The sequence below is a fragment of the Cryptomeria japonica genome, chromosome 1 (genome assembly GCF_030272615.1).
Source record: "Cryptomeria japonica chromosome 1, Sugi_1.0, whole genome shotgun sequence".
In the NCBI taxonomy this organism is placed as follows: Eukaryota; Viridiplantae; Streptophyta; class Pinopsida; order Cupressales; family Cupressaceae; genus Cryptomeria; species Cryptomeria japonica.
In genome coordinates, this window is record NC_081405.1 from 122,907,754 (window position 1) to 122,922,781 (window position 15,028).

Below are 15,028 nucleotides of genomic sequence, written 5' to 3' on the forward strand. Positions count from 1 at the left end.
TCTCTAGAAGAATATGATGGAGGCGTTGTCAGATTGGGAAATGATGCACCATGCTTGGTAAAAGGAAAATGATCCATCTCACTGAATAGAAGGAGAAGTGCGGATGATGTTTACTAGGTAGAAGGTCTTAAGCATAACCTGTTGAGTGTTGCCTAGTTAAATGATAAAGGACTCGTTCTGGAGTTCAAAGGTGGAGTCTGTAGTATAATTGGAAAAAGTGGTGAACTTATTGCCACCGATAAGCAGACCAGAGGTAACTTGTTTCAGTTGAATGCCAAGATAAGTCAGTGTCTGATGGCAAAGTTTGATCACAGTTTGATATGGCATAGGAGACTTTGTCATATGAAATTTGATAATATTGTAAAGGCTAGTAAGATCAAGGCGGTAAGAGGATTGCCTTTGCTGAACAAATCGAAGAATTCTTTATGCAGAGAATGTCAACTTGGGAATATGTCTTCCTCAACTTTCAAATGTAAGTCTTTTTCAGCAGAAAACTTACTTGATCTTGTGCATACTGATTTTTGTGGTCCTATGAAAACTAGAAGTATTCAAGGAGATAGGTATTTTATGATTCTTACTGATGACTACTCAAGAATGATGTGGGTCACATTCTTGAAAGACAAGTCTGAGGCATTTTCAAAGTTCAAAGCCTTTAGAGCATTAGTAGAGAAGGAAAGTGGTCAAAAGATAAAATGCCTAAGAACTGATCAAGGAGGTGAATTCACTTCTAATGAATTCAACAAGTACTCTGAAGATAGTGGTATCAAGAGGCATTTGTCTACCCCAAGGACACCACAACAGAATGGCATAGTAGAAAGGAATAACAGGACTGTAGTTGAAGCGGCTAGAACAATGTTGATCTAAGGAAAGATTTCTCACACCTTTTGGAGAGAAGCGGTGAGCACTACAATCTATACTATAAACCAGGTACTCATCAAGAAAGGTAGAGTTAAAACCCCTTATGAGTATTGGACTGGGAAAACTCCCATTGTGAGTTATTTTAAAGTGTTTGGAAGTAAGTGTTACATCAAGAGAGGTGAGCATCTGAGCAAGTTTGATGCTAAATGTGATGAAGGAATATTTCTAGGATATTCCACTAAGAGAAAAGCTCTCAAGTGCTACAACAACAGACACAAAAAATTGTTGAGAGTATCAATGTTAGGGTTGATGAATCCCCTGAGGAACCTAAGGAAACCTGCAGTGAGGAAGTGGAAGATGAACCAGTATAGCCTTCTGGGAACCAATTAAGAAAGAAACAAGTAAAGATCTTAGTGTTCCTATACCGGTAGAAGCTGCAGTAGGTGAAGATGAAGATGTAAGTAAAGAAGAAGAGGAAAAACTAACATAACCAACTAGAGTCATTCCTAGGTATGTGAAACTACATCATGATTTGAAGCAAATCATAGGAGATAAAGATGCAGGGATACTCACATGAAGAAAGGTGAAAGAAAACTCTTGCATGATCTCTGAATTGGATCCCAAGACTTCTAGAGAAGCACTTACAGATGAAGACTGGATTAAGGCAATGGAAGAGGAGCTAGACCAAATAGAAAAGAATGCAACATGGTCCTTGGTACCCAGACCAGAACACAAGAATGTCATAGGTACCAAATGGGTCTTCAGGAATAAGCTAAATGAAGAAGGCATAGTTGTGAGGAACAAGGCAAGACTTGTATGCAAAGGATATGCTCAAGAAGAGGGAGAAGACTATAGAGAAACATTTTCTCCTATGGCTAGACTGGAAGGTGTCTGAATGCTACTTGCATTTGTAGCATTCAAGGGATTTAAGGTTTATCAGATGGATGTGAAGTCTATGTTCTTGAATGGAATCTTAGAAGAGGAAGTCTATATTGAGCAACTAGATGGGTTTGCCTTATCGGAAGATAGTAACATGGTGTGTAAACTACAGAAAGCCCTATATGGATTGAAACAAGCACATAGGGTAAGGTATGAATGGTTACACTCTCATCTTGTGAAGATAGGACTTCAAAGAACAAGTGAGGATAGCAACATCTACCTAAAATTTGAAGGCGATCAGATTCTGATCTGTGAAGTATTTGTAGATGACATAATCTTTAGAGCAGATGATAAAATGAGTCATGCTTTTGCAGATGAAATGAAGAAAGAGTTTGAGATGTCTCTGATTGGAGAGATAAAGTTCTTCATTGGTTTACAAATTCAACAAATGAAAGAGCGTATCTTTATTACCTAGTCCAAGTATGTCAAAGAGGTATATAAGACCTTTGGCATGAAGGAGAGCAAACTGGTTGGTACACCGATGGTGACCGGTTGTAAGCTGACTAAGGAAGATGATTCAACATTGGCAAATGAGGAGTACCAGTCAATGATCGGTAAGTTGCACTATGTGGTGCACAACAAACCAGATATTGCTCATGCAATGGGCATAGTAGCTCATTTTCAAAAAATTCCAAGTAAATCCCACTTGGTAGCTGTCAAGAAGATTCTTAGATATTTGAAAGGAACAACTAACTATGGATTGTGGTATCCAAATAATGGTGACTTTAATCTCAAAGTATATACCAATGCCGATTGGGTAGGTAATGTAGACACCGGAAGAGCACAACCGGTGGAGAATTCTATCTTGGTGGAAGACTAGTCTCCTAGACAAGCAAGAAGCAGAGTTGTACTTCTCAGTCTATAGCTGAAGAAGAATATGTGGCAGCATTTATGAACTACACTCAAGAAATATAGATGAAACATATATTGGAAGGTTTCAAAGTACCTATATCTGAACCGGTGAGTATATTTTATGACAATACTAGTGCAATCAATATTTCCAAGAATCCAATGTTCCATGCTAGAACTAAGCGCATTGAGCTCAAGTATAATTTCTTGAGAGAGAAGGTTTAGAATAAGGAGGTTGTACTAGAACATGTTTCCATTAAGGAACAACTAGTAGATATATTCACTAAGCCCTTACCGAAGAATACATTTACCTATTTGAGAGGTGAATTAGGGGTTCTGCCCCTTCATGAAGTCAACTAAAGTTGTGTGCTCCACATCAATCAGGTACTACAATGTCAAATCTTACAGGATTGATGTGTTGAAGGATTCTACTCCATAGGGGGAGCAAAATAGTCGAGAATGGAAACTTTTGCCTCCACTTTAGCATTGTTGTCAAAGCGGGAGAAGATATCTGATGATGCATAATACACTAGTCTATGATGTTTACAGTTGCAATGCTACATTGAGTATTGCCATCAATGCTAAAGGGGGAGATTGTTGGCATATGATGAATCAGCATGTTGATATGATGATAATGTATGTTTTCATTGATGTTAATAAGTGCAAGTGAACCGGTATGAAGAGATGCAATGAACCAATGTCGGGGTTTCACTGAGTGTGACTACCGATTGGTAGTCTTAGCTCTAGGGTTTTCAGTTTGGCAATCTTGCTTGTGCGATGCAACTGATGGAATTCTGTGATGAGTTGGCTAAGAGGTGAAGATGAGATTGTGATGCCATGTCAGCTTTGTGCATGAGAAGGATTTCCTTGAGGATCTTGCATGTGAAGATCGATTGCATTAAATGTCTACCTTGGGAATGAACATTCTTCTTAGCGGTATGAGAAGAAAATGTGATGAGTTACTAATTTCTATGTGCGGTGAAGAATGGACAATACAGATTGTCTTGTGATCTGTTTGAAATTGTATTGCTATATGCAAAGTGTTTGGATGGTCAGGATTGGACCACTTGTATTATAAACCTAAAATGCTTAGGGTCTAGGGTTTATGCTACCGACCTAATTGTTGTCTATAAGGTCAATGATGTTTGTTATTATAAGTTGTTGGGAAATTTTGTGTGTGTATTCGAGTGATGAGATACTTTCTAGACCAATGAGAGAAAACTGTAGAGTGTTATTGTAGAGTAGAGGAACTAAAAAGGATATTCCTTAGCATATAGTGTTGTTATCAGATCAAAGCTTTACCTGTTGTCTTCTAACCATTTCAACAGAAGGAAAATCCCTTTGTCGAGTAGCTTTAACAGGCTTACTATAAATCCCCTAACCAGGTGACTCAAGTTCATTGAGTTCTTTAATTCCTCTAGCAAGGTAACCTTTAATAGGGTATATAGCCATCCCTTAACCAGGTGATCTTTAACAAGATCGGTTCCTAGCAGAACCTTATTGTAAAGTCTTTAACCGGACTAGGCTCATAACAAAGAGAGATTCAAAAGAGTTCAAAAACAAGCTTGTGGGTATTCATCCCCATTGTGGTTTTTCCCATTTGGGTTTCCATGTGAAAAATCTGTGTGTCGTGAGTTGTGCATTTTTTATGTGATGATTAAGTTTTCTTTGTTTAAGTGATTATGCATGTAGAGCTAATGGTTATGGTATTGTTGAAACACCACATGCATATGTTTATGGGTGAAGTAGTTATCAAGTATTGAATGTATTTGAAGAGTTCAATTTTACTGGTTTATGTTGTCTGAAGTCTTACTGTGTTTAACCGGTATTGCCATGGTTAAGTTCAGTAGTAAAGACAACTGGTTTGCATTGTTTTAACTTGATAAGTTGCAGAAAAGTTTTTGTATGTACTAATTCACCCCTCCTCTTGGTACTAGTTAGGTTATCTCTTGTTCATCATTATTCATCAAACTCATGACTACATTAGCTTTAGCTCTATATGCAGTGTATTTAACGACTACTTCATTTGTCTCCCTTTCAAAAGATTCAAAAAATGACCCCGTGGCAATTATTTTTTCCATGCTATCCTCCAACATATCCATGTTCAACCCTTCACATATTAACTCTACTTGGGTATTGATGACTCTCTCTGCCTCCTCTTTTCAAAATTGTAGATGCTTGACTGCCCCATTTTCATCCTCAATATCTTGCAAAAGAGCTTCACTCAATTCACTAAAATTTCTCATTAGCTCCCTTATCTTTCTTTCTATATTTTTTGTCAAAATTTGGGCCTCCCACATTGATTTTACCAATAAATAAGTTGCTTGGAGTGCAAGTGGCCTCTCAGAATGATACTTGGAATCCATAGACATTATTCTAAGTTTGTTTCCCCTTTGCAACCATTTTATAAACAAAGGGATTTCCACTTCTTTATCATCATGAAATTTCTAAATAACTTTAAATAATAAAGAATACAAGGTATGAGTGTTGTTAAGTCTACTATCAACCTTTCCATTTAAATGAGTTAGCACTGAGCTAACTATCTCCTTTTGTTGCTAGGCTGATTGATCTTTCGATTCCTTCAACTTATTGTCTAATTCAATAATCTTCTCCAAGAGCTGAGATTGAGTTGGATCAGTAGATCTAGTGGCTTCAGGCTTGTCATCATCATATGGGACCAATGATATATTGGGGATATCAACATTGATGTCAAGCTGAACTTCTTCTTCTTCATGGATAAAAGGTGATGACCTAGATGTTGATGGTGTTGATGTCCCTATAAGTGCACAAAAGGAGACTCTTATCTCTCCTTGCTTAAGGAGTTGCACTCTCGTTAGCAACTCTACACACCTCTATTGAACTGCATTGTAATCATTGAAAAGATTATCAAATTTTCTTATTAACTCTGCCTCTTCTAAGGCTTCTCTCTTTGAAGTTTCATGAGCCAATTTAGAAAAATCATCATTCAACTTTGTACCCTCCACACTGGATGTGTCAGATGCTCTCTTTAAAATAAGGCCTCCCCTTAATTTGGGATTTATGTCTCTAATTTTAGGCTTTCTAGGTCCTTCCTCTAATTCCCATATTGCCAAGGTTGCATAATCATCTACAAAATCTGATCCTTTCAATACCAACCTTGCTTCCTCCTTTGAACTAAATTATCGACCCTTTGACTTCCTCAATGCATCAAAGGCCACTACATCTGCTATATCCCATTCTAGTAAAATTAGAACTCCATCCTGACTTACAATCATCTTGCCCTCATCTGCAGTGATTCTCTTGAATTCTTCCATCATATCACTCTTAACTTCTTCCTGATTCTCATGTTCAAACCTATCTCACCTCTGAGCTTTTCTCTCATCAATTATCTTCTTAAATTCTTCAATTTTCATCTTCCACACTAATTGCAAAAAGGTCGGGCTTATCACAAAAGTATCATCCTCAAGAAACTTATCACATGCCTCCTTCCTTGCATCCCTGAAAGCTCTACCCTTAATATCTAAAGGAGTGAGGTCCAACTCCAAATTAGGGGGCAAAGGAGGAATACCAATTTGCATCTCTACACTTGTTGCTACAAGCGTATCTTCCTCCATTTGTTGTTCAACCTACCTTAAAGATGAAAAGGGCATGGGTGGAGGCGAAGGATTTCTATCTAAATCTTCAAGATCAATGATTTTGACTCCTTTAAAAGGCTTGATTTGCACCTTTGGGGAAGGCCTATGTTCATCATCCTTTTACCTTTTCTCCTCACTAATCCTCCACTGTCATTGTTGCTCTCTTCTTCACCACTTGTTTCTTCTCTTGCTCTCTTTTGAGAAGACTCATAAACATGTCTCTTTTCTATCAGGACATATATTCTTTGAAGTAGAGGAGGTCATGAGCCTAATTGTTGCATCCTCTTTTGATGAATCCAAACTGATTCCTCCACTGTGATGGGTGTTGGATGATGCACATCTCTTGTTTCATCTTGTTGGTCATGAACCTCTTCAAGTTTGGCATTCTTCTCCTTCAATGCAAGAATCAATTCATCAAAATTGTTCATTACAAAATCAACTTTAGCACCAAATGGACTAAAATATTTTGTTGGATCATAGCTTGGAGCCATTTTCTAAATTGTAGCCCATAACTTCCTGAAAAACTATCCATTTCTTTCCTCCAATCTCGAGTCATGAAATCAAACTCATTTCTAATTATATCCTCAGGAAAGTTGTGCTCATGAGGCAATAGACCTCCTTTTATTCTTGTCCTGAGAATATTGTAAAACCCCTCTAGGTCACTATGTCTAGTTGTGCTAACCCTTAAATGATATGGTGCAAAGAATTTGTCAAAATGCTCATATCCTCCTTTCAAAATCACAAAATATGGGATGATAGTATAATCAGGGAAAATTGTTCCTTTGAATTTTCCCTTTAATTCCTTATCATGAATGCACCCTATCTGTCATTTTACTTTAGCAAAACCCATCCTCAAAGGAACATTAAAAGGCAATACATGTGGCTAACTAGAAAAACCATAGATTCTAATAACAGTGCTAATAGGATAAGGGATGAAATCCCCCCAATTGTTCACAATATTTAGAAGTAGCAACCTCTCTTTAGGCCTTAGAAAATCATGCAACTCCTTGGGGATCCTTGGTGGGTTCACTTTCAATCTTTGTCTCAACCTAGAAGCAAAGTTGTTATCAAATCTCACAAAACTAGCCTCCTATCTGTCCCAAGACATATCTGTGCTCCAAAGCTACACTAGATTTTCTTTATTGTCAATTGACCTCTTGAGGTTCATAGTACCTTCAAAGTAATCCGCATTCCAATATAAGAACATGTGCATAAGCAAGGAATAACAATAGAATTTAGTGCCCACCACTTTATTTTTGATATCCTGAAACCCCTCATGAATCTCCTCTTCAAGGTATGGGGCGAAGTCAAAAACCACTGTATAATCTGGATGTTGAATTTGCATGGCCATATACATGAAATCAAGTGGCATAAGTGTAATTGGATTGAAACCCAAGATCTATGATGTATCAGTTTTGAGAAAATATATCTATGATGAGTCTCACATTTTAGATTGGGATGCCTTGCAGGTGGAGTCGGATGGGCAGCTACCTTTGGAGCCCATTCACATTTTGGCACGCCGGACGTTGGCCCTTCAAGGTCGAGAGCTGGACCAGGTTAGGGTCCAGTGGGATTGTTATGATGAGGTTTCGACTTCATGGGAGGACGCAACACGTATGAGATCAGAGTACCCCCACCTCTTTGATGAACTCTAGGAGGAAGTTCATGCCTAGAGGGGGAGGATGTGAGGCCTCACCTCGACTCAGTCTGACATTCAGTGGATTTTATATTTAGACTATTATGGATACTTTGTTTTGATGCAGTTTGAGACTTAGAACTTATATGATTTTAGGATTTGGATAACATTGCTATGTTTTGATGATTTACTTATATGCTTTATGAGTTAGAACACTACATGATTGTTAGATAGGATGATATTGCAATGATAGATGTCATTATTAAATTTGCAAGACTTTACTATGATAATAGAACTATGATGTATGGTTAAGTTTATGTGAATTGGGATGAAATTGCTTATGTGAAATTGCTTGATAAAAGATGTATTTAATCTGTGCAGATGAAAATTGTATGCAAGTGATGATGTGTATTGTTATTCCTTTGAATTATATTATATGTGGATATTTGAAAGTACTAATGTGTAAATTGAGATGCGCAGGAAATTTACCATGTGAACATGGAAAATTACGGAGAACCAAACCTAGACTTATGTATGTTCGTAAGCCAGGGGTTGTCTATTTGGAGAGACAACACCCCGTTGTGTTGTATTTTATTCGTAACAGTATATGTTGCATGAGTGTTAAGTGTTATTTAAATTTAATGTGTAAAAACCCACAAGAGACGATTTCATGTTTTATTTTGTAAAAATGTTTTATTTGTGTCACTTGACACATGTGAGGATTTAAATTTAAATGTTTTATTGTTGTCTCTTGGAGGGAAAGTGTTTAACTATAGTTTTTCTTAAATAATATAATGTGTTGTCATAAATACTTTGGAAATATAATCTTTGGAGTGGTCAACATATGTTTGACCCGAAAATAAACTTCAGAGGGGTTTTAAATGGGTTAAATGAACACCTAGGGGTAGTTTAATAGGGTTTCCTAAAGCCCATAAGGTATACCTAGGGGTTAGGGGTAATTTTAGGCAAGTTTCTACTTTTTAGTGACCTTTTTGACACTTTAAAAATTGGCTTTTTTGAGTTGTACGAAAATTGAAAATTAGAAGTTTAAATCTAATTGAGATTTTTCCTATTCGAATGAGAGTCTTTTTGCATTCTGCTTTACTTTCGTTTTTGGTTTTAGAAACTTGTGAGAACTCAGAGAATGAGATTCTTAAGCAAGAATTTGTGAAAATTGAGGGTAATCACCCACTCTCCATTTTTGGAGACGAGAATTTTTGAAAAGAAAAGAATAGTTTGGAATAAAAAAAAAATTGACTAAGGGTAGAAGAAAGAAGATTCATGGATTGGGCAGCTCTTCCTCAAATATTATACTACCATTGGGCAGATTAAGGTTGGTTTGATTATTCTTAAAGATGTCTATTTATCTTGTATGTGTTGAGAGTATGATTGGTGTAAGAAATTTGTGTTTTGAATGTCTTGTTTTAGAATTTCATTTGGAATTTTTGCATTATGCTTTGTTGTGTTTTGGGAGTTTTCTCAAGACCTCTTACTCTTGGGAGAGAGGAGGATCTTGTGGGTGGTAGCAGTGACACCCTCGAGTGAGAGACTCTCGTTTGAGAGCTATCACAAGGGATCTTTGTGTGATCCTTGCTGCATGGCCTGTTTGTGCAATGGGGGTCATAAGGAGGGATATAAGGCTAGAATGCCTTTGGGGGGCATAAGGAATAAGGGGTTGAGATTTTTGATATAATTATTGTGCCATGAGGTGGCTACTTTTTTTCCATACTTGCAGTTCTCCTCAGGGTATTGGTCCACTACCACCCTTAAAAAAAAGTCATCACCAAAGTGTGGTGCTGTGCAGCCAAGTTGGGAGTGTGTCTGAATCTCTGTGTGTATATTTTTGTCTTCTATGTGTTTGCATGTTTGTTACCCATCTAGGGCTTGGTTCTCCGAGCTCGGGGGTGGCTACCAATTAGCCTAGGCTGGGAGGTGAGCACTCTGTGGTCATATTGTGATTTATTATGCAGGAAAGTCAGGAGAAGAGAATAGGAACAGTGAAAAGATGCAGAAGATTATTGTTGAAGATACTTAAATCCATTTGTAGTTATTTGTTTAAATTTGATAGAAGAAATAAACCCTCATTCGTTGAATGAGAGGCAAGTTGTAATTTTGAAATAGGACATGAGATTTAATGTTGTAGGTAAATAAGGAAACATCTTGTAATTTTGCATAATATCGATAGAGTTGTAAAAAGCCAGATATGCCTCTATTTCTATTTTGAAAAGAAAAGGGTTGCTTTGAATTGCATGCAAAAGCTTCTTTTGTAATATGGAAAAATTAGTTTTTAATTAATTTTATCTACATTCTACTTGCTGAAAAATATGAGTTGTTTTGCTGATAGATTTTAAGTATTTTAAAAAAAAGGTGTTTAAGTAGTTGTTTTATTAGTTGAGAAATCAATGAATGTTTTTAGTAAGAAAAACTTTAATAATAAGATTTATAGGTACAGTAATGACATGTAATTGTGAGAGTTGGCAAGGTAGCTGACCTTTTGTCCGTTCTCGCAACAATAAAAACATTATCTCTTTATGTTTTTTCAATTTGCATTATTTCCTCGCTCAATGGATTGATGACCATTCGCTACCAATGAGGAAGTGCTTTTCATCCCACATCAAGGTGATTGGATTTGCACCAATGGAAACCATAAATTTCATCCCCGGTAAGAGTAGATGATAGATCTGTACTTTTTAACAGAAGGAAAGTTCTTCTTGTTAGAGCGATTTCCTGGTCCATTTCAGCTTCTGATCTAAACGAGTCGCACATACACCCTGGCACATACTCCTTTACGCTGAGGGCATCCTCTAAGAGCAGGAGATTTTGTTCTATTTTCTATTGGCTGTCTCGCGTTTCTAATAAGTTGTTGAATAGTAGGCACTTTGAATTATATTTGAATTTGAATGGTTCGGATTGATCCTAACCAACTATATAAATGTTGAGATAAATGCTATGCCATTCAATAATTATTCTGTATTTTAATAAAGTAGTTACTACTTTATATGATTAAATAGTTCAATATTCCTATTGATCTATGCCGCCTTATAGATAGAATATATATCAATATCAATACATTTTTATTATCAGATAATTTACATTAATTGATCTAATAGATGTAGGATCCAACATTTTTTTCTTTTTTAATTCAATAGAACCCGGTACCCAAATCAGAATATCTTAAAAACAGAATTTTCTATGTAGTCCTATTCTATCATATAGAAATATAGTTTAATTCTATTTATTGAACTTATAATAAAGGTGGATATAGGCATTTGTATTTTATTTGTAAATGATAGTAAAGGAGAAATATTTATGTATGAAGTTCAATATCTAGATTTAGTACTTACAGAGAAAAGTGTTAGTCTATTTGAAAAAAATCAATATATTTTCAATGTCGATTCGGGATCGAATAAAACAAAGATCAAAAATTGGATTGAACTTTTCTTCAATGTTATAGTAATAGGAGTCAATAGTTATCGGCCTCCGCAAAAGAAAGAAAAAAGAGGAAATATAAAACAAATAATGAAGCATAGAATGCATTATAAACGCATGATTATTACACTAAAACCAGGTTATTCTATTCCACTTTTTCCTTCAAAAAAATTTATTTAATTTCAAACATGAACACCCGTTCGTACAGCACTTTTACTCCGGGCACACGTGATAAATCTCTATCAAGTTTTGATGGAAAAGTAAAATCTCATCCACAAAAGAAATTGACTTCCGGCCAGCATCGTTGTGGGAAAGGTCGTAATAATAGTGGAATTATTACCATACGACATAGAGGAGGAGGTCACAAGCATCTGTATCGTCAAATTGATTTTCGACGGAGTGAGAAAAACAACATATTGGGAAAAATTGTAACAATAGAAAGTGATCCTAATAGAAGTGCATATATCTATCTTGTGCACTACAGAGATGGTCAAAAGACATATATTTTGCATCCGAGGGGGATTATGATTGGAGATACTATTCTGTCCAGTCCAAGAGCTCCCATATCAATGGGAAATGCCCTACCTTTGAGTGCGGTTTGAATTATTAATTTACGTGATCGGAAATAACCGATTGGGTTTACAGCAAAACCTTAAAATCTATCACTGATCCAACTAAGATAGTTTGATGGGATCAACCCCAAAGGGAAACTGAGGATAAAGAGCAGCGGGTGATTGAGTTCAATAGTTTCTAGAATTATTGACTCCAGAGATATGATAATATGGAGAAGAATTAATTGTCTGAAGCAGAAACAACTAAGGTAAAGGAACCCTTGTTATGAAGAGAAAGACAAGTAACTCACATTTGATTTGATGGTCAAAGGCAGATTCGAAGCTGAACAGTGAAAATATTTTTATTTTTTCAAAAAGAAAATTTCTATTTCAAATGCCTCCTACGTTATCCGAGAGATGCGAAAGCATTAACGTAATTTGATAAAGTCATTCATTCTGAATGCTACATGAAAAAAGAACATAAGCCAGATGATGGAATAAAAAAACCTAGGATGTACAGAATAAGGACATAAGGAATTTAAAGTATCCCCTTCATTTGAAATTTATCTATTTTATAGATATATGTGTATATATATATTTTTTATACATATATATATATTATATATATATATATATTGAGTATATAAATATTTATTCACATCCAAAAAGTTGTATGCCCTGAGAGAGGCTTGTACAGTTTGGGAAGGGATTTTTACAAATTAAAGGTCTACTTCAACCAATATACCTTTAGGCACGACTATACATAATGTCGAAGTACAAGTCGGAAAAGGCGGACAATTAGCTAGAGTAGCGGGTGCTGTGGCATAATTGATCGCAAAAGAAGGTCGATTGACCACATTAAGATTACCATCTGGGGAGGTTCGTTTAATATCTGAGAACTGCTTAGCAACAATTGGACAAGTAGGCAACGTTAAATGGAAAAATAGAACTTTAAGTAAAGCTGGGTCAAAACGTTGGCTGGGTAAACGTCCTAAAGTAAGAGGAGTAGTTATGAATGTTGTGGGTCATCCTCATGGGGGTGGTGAAGGAAGAGCTCCAATTGGCAGAAAAAAACCCCTGACCCCTTGGGGCTATAGCGTACTTGGAAAAAAGAGTCGGAAAAGAAATAAATATAGTGATGTTTCAATCCTTCGTCGACGTAAGTAAGAATAGTTGTAAATCCATTTTTTTTTCTATCAATAAAAAGAAAGGTAATTAACCATGGCACGTTCACTAAGAAAAAATACTTTTGTATCTAATGATTTGTTGAGTAAAATAGGCTCTTTTTATTATTTTAATTGCTAATAAACAGAATGAAGTAAACCTACTGCTAAGCTTTTGATCATAACACATCGGAAATATACATGTTTTAATATCTTCTCCTGAACTTATTTACCAATTATATGGGTATATATATATATATATATATATATAATTTGATTTAACATATTGTTTTTCTTTTGTTATTTTGTTTTAAAAAGATTTGCATATAAAGCATATTGGGAAATATAAATATATATATATATATATATATATATATGTATAAACATATATTTATATATACATATAAATCCTTATAAAAAAAAATTATATTAATTTTTAACTTTAAAAAAAAACGGGGGGGGTTTTGGCTGCCTCGGTATCGGGCCGCACCCCACTGTGTGAACACACAGTGGGCGGCACTAAAACGCCGCCACTGTGTGAGCACACAGTGGGAGGCGCCGAAGCGCGACCACTGTGTGGCCACCCAGTGGCACGGCGCCCAGCGCCACCACTGTGTGGGCACACAGTGGGCGGCGCCCAACGCTCCACTGTGTCACCGCACTGTGGGCGGCGCTTGGACCGCCTTCCCCGCTCGACCCGCCATTAACTTAAAACGTCGCCGACCCTACATCAAAACCAATCCATGGCCGTCGATGGGTATTCGGCCTTGTGGGTAATGGTATCAAAAATATATATATATTAAACCCTAGCCCGGGTAGGGCTAGGGTAAGTAAATAAAATAATATGTTTAATTTAATTAGATTAGAGCCTTTTTATAAAAAAAAAAAGAATCCCTAATTAGGGTTGGAGGGCAAATTGGCTAATAAGTTGGAAAGGTATTGTAGAGGATATATATATATATATATATATATATGTTATAAATTTGAGTATGGAGTTATATAAAGTTTTTTTTTAGAAACATTTAAATACCTTTATATGATTTACTAATAGGAAGAAAAAAAAAAAAGAAACATATAAATTTAAGAATAAAGCCTAGTCTTATAATTTTAAATGTATTTAGTGTGATAAATACTTAATTTTGCCCTAGTTAATTTAATTAGAGCATTAAAATTTAAAAGGAATATAAAAGGAAGAAATTCAAGCACTTTCCACTTGAGGTTAGATTGGATAATTATTTTATTTGGCTTTCTAAGGACGAGTAATAGTTACTCGTAATTAATTTTGCCCGTGTTAATTAGGTTTTCTAAATAAAATGACACTTTAAACGATTTTAAGTATTTGATTAAAAAAAAAGGATTTTAGACTATAAGGTCTTATAGGAGATTAAATTTATCTTCACGTTCTATAGTTATTGAGTTGGATTAAATTAATCTACGTACTAGGTATCTTGTGAAATTAAAATTGAAACCTTTAGATTTTTCGCAAATAAAATTTAATTAATATTTGATACTTGGATTGTATCCGAATTAGCTAAAATATAGAAATGGCAAATACATTAGTGCTTCTAGTGTTAGCGAACTTGTTAATTAATTAGTATAAAAAATAAAAAAAATCATTCCGTTTTTGCCCTAAATTTAGGGCATGACACATAAGCACCGGTGGATCTTCTGGTATAAATATCACCTGCCCAGTCTGAATACATATAACCATGACTATCAAGGGAAATTATGTCTCCAACCAAATTACTGTGATAACACAAATAATACTCTGAGGTACCCTTCAAATATCTAAAGACTCTTTTGACTGCATCCCAATGAACTCTATTAGGATTAGACATATATCTGGAAAGAACTGCCACTTCTTGGGCAATGTTTGGTCTAGTACAGACCATAGCATACATCAAACTTCCAACCACACTCTGGTAAGGCATTGTGCTCATGTCTTCCATCTCTGATGGAGATGTAGGACAATTTGAAACAGATAGTTTT